This window comes from Nelumbo lutea, chromosome 4 (assembly GCF_056320005.1).
Source record: "Nelumbo lutea isolate HS-2025 chromosome 4, American lotus-T2T, whole genome shotgun sequence".
Lineage (NCBI taxonomy): Eukaryota > Viridiplantae > Streptophyta > Magnoliopsida > Proteales > Nelumbonaceae > Nelumbo > Nelumbo lutea.
The window spans coordinates 77,096,890-77,100,245 of record NC_142687.1 but is presented as its reverse complement, the minus strand read 5'-3'; positions in this window follow the sequence as shown (position 1 = coordinate 77,100,245).

Genomic DNA, 3,356 nt, shown 5'->3' with positions numbered 1-3,356 from the left:
GTTATCCAAAGTCCATACAAACGCAACTTAATCACGGATAAATGATTGTTGGTTATAAAAATATATAAATAACTGATGTGGGCTAGACAGGCCTAGCCCATTACGGGCTAGGAGCCCAGCCCACCAACGCCTGATAGCACCAACCACAACAGGGCCGAAGTCCTATTGCCTTCGTACAGAGCCAACCACGGAGCAGTTAGGCGTACTCGCTAGGACCTGTCACCTGACTTCATATGGCCATCATCTAGTGCGTTCATCTTCACCAACCTCCATCTCACTCAAGTATAAATAAGCGGTAACTCTCCCTTGAAAAGGGATCCAAATCTCAGGATTCTAAGACAACTTTCTCATTTACTTCATGCACCTACCTTGCTTCCTTAGCATTTACTCTTGGGGATCCAATGCATCCAAGGACTATCGCCAAGGCCTCGTCTGCACCTCCTCCTACCATACACCTCATACTAACTTCAGCGTTGGAGCTTCTACCTCGGGTCTCCACCCATGGCCTCTCACACCTCTTGTTTTGTAGGATCCATCTAATGGACGCCATGAAGGGTGCGGAATGGGTGGGCGAATTTCAAAAAAATTTCCTACCTTCTCCCAACTGGGAATCATATTCCCTAAATTTAGAATACAATATTCAAGGATTCTACTTGAACCATAATCAAACCAGATCTGAACCAAAAGGGAACATGAAGGATTATACCTGATCCAGGGAAACAATATCTCCCAAAGTTGGTGTTCACGCCCAAAGAAGACACCAAGTTCCGCTCCTGCTGAAGATGACACAGCTATGGATGGAACGGAACCAGCAGGGTGCGTCCTACACACTGGATCCTTCGCAAGAACCCACTAGAAACTCTGAACACTGAATCCTTTTCTATCTTTCTCCTACAAAGATCGAATCTCGCAAGAGGGGTTGGCGGCGGCTAGAGGAGAACTCCTATGACGAAGATGGTTCAACAGCTTTTCTTCTCTCTGGAGTTTTGAGATCTAATCTCTGTAGGCAGAAGACTTTCTTCGCTCTTGGAAAAACTTGGTTTGAAATCTGGTATATTCAAATTAGCTTTCTCCTCCTTTCTTCTTGATTAAGAAATCTTCCTAATTAGGAGTTATCTCAATCCAAATCAATATTTGGATAGGGGATAATCTTAATCCTATCTGTAGATTAAGTTAGTTTACTCCTGATCTTATCAGGAGGTTACCAGATTCAAATCTAATTTGAATTTGGTCTCCCAGAGTGGATAAGGTCAAAAGCCCAATCCTTTTTTCTAACAATAATCTCAGATTCACCCCATAGATGGGTGATCATATCAACCCATTTCGTAATGGAATTTTGGCCCATTAAGTGTTCGGTGTTTAACAAGTTTCCAATCTGCTGCCCAGTTGGGCTTCTTTGTATGGCATGGGACCCAAGCATTGATCTACACACCAGCCACATGGGTTCGGCCCAGCCTTTATTACAAGGCCTAGCTGAATTCACTGAAAAACTCAGTGACCCCCTTGAGGCCATCACATGGACCCTATGGGCCCAACACTTACATTAAGTTGTCCCTGGGCCAAGCCATCTTATAAAAACCCAGGGACTGTGGGCAGGTGCAAGATTAGCCCATCAGGCATTATCCTAAATGGTCGTACACTTAACCTCTCAGCCCTTAATGATCAAACATTACCCAACAAGAGAAGACCTCTCCCTCGACTGCAAGGAACAGTGTCGCACTCTTTACTCACATGGATCCCGAGAATTAAAACCTTTTGCAAATCTTTTGAAACCGTACATATACATTTATATATATTAATTTTGCAAAACAAAATTCCAACGATTGAAATTAATTGCCGGTAGTTTGGTTTCCATCAGAGAGAGTGCATTCCCGATCATTACCATTGTCCGACGAAGGGGCTGATCCTGTCATTATGATCACTCACTCAGATGAATTCTCAGACTGCCCCAACATGTCTAGGTTTTGACCCCCGCTAAGGATCTCACTGATTGAGATATCATTGGTAGCCCGATCCGACACCTAGTGAAGTGTCATAATCGAGTCCAGGGGTCAGGTGTAACTTTCCAGTTTTGCCCATTTGTCTCCAAGGTCTAGGGCAATACTGGAAATCTGGTATGGTTCAAGGGTTCAAGCAATCCCATACGGCATGTGCCTTGGGTCTTACCCTGATAGCCAAAACAAGCCATCCCAACACTTGGTGGCACATCAGTATCAGCTCTGGCAGGATAAATCTCCCCAGACTTATCCAATGGCTGTGAACATTTAAAACTAACAAAAGTTTCTATAAGTGTCCAGTTTTAGGGTCTAACGCAGAAATAAACCAAACAACATTAATCAAACTTGTACTTTATTTATTTACACTAAATGCCAAAAGTACATCAAAACAGATTGAAGCTAAGGGCATACAAAACTGTCTTACAACTCCCACTTGCACTTAGGTCCAATCCGGTACAAGCCGGAGTCCCATACTTTCCACGTGTTTCTCAAACACCTTCTGTGTCAGTGGCTTAGTCAATGGGTCTGCCACATTATCCACTGATGCTACCTTTTGAATTAGGACGTCCCCTCTACCAACGATCTCTCGCAGTACATGGTACTTCCTCTCGATGTGCTTTGACTTCGAGTGGGCCCGAGGCTCTTTAGCCTGGGTGATCGCTCCATTGTTGTCACACAACAACGGGATGGGTGATTTGCTGGACGGAATCACTCCCAATTCGTGTATGAATTTCTTCATCCACACGGATTCCTTGGCAACTTCACTTACGGCAATGTACTCGGCCTCGGTTGTGGAGTCTGCAGTGGACCCCTGTTTGCTACTTTTCCAGCAAACAGCACACAATCCTATTCTGAAAACATACCCCGATGTAGACTTTTTATCATCTGGATCCGACTGGAAATCGGCATCGGTATACCCCAGAACTTGTAGTGAACTACCATCGAATACCAGACAAAACTCTTTTGTCCTTTGAAGATATTTAAGTACGTTCTTCATAGCAGTCCAATGCTCCTGCCCTGGGTTAGCTTGGAATCTGCTTACCACACTCACCGCTTGAGCTCTGTCTGGGCGAGTGCATAGCATGACATACATGATGCTCCCTATGGCTGAGGCATAGGGAATGTCTCTCATGCCCTCAATCTCCTCAGAAGTCTTGGGAGACATCTTCTTGGAGAGAGTGACTCCATGCCTGAAATGAACATTTCCTTTCTTGGAGTTCTCCATGCTATATCTTTTGACAATTTTGTCAATGTAAGCAGCCTGGGATAATCCAATTATCCGCTTTGATCTATCTCTATAGAGTCAAAGACCCAGTATATATGAAGCTTCTCCAAGATCTTTCATGGAGAACTGCTGTG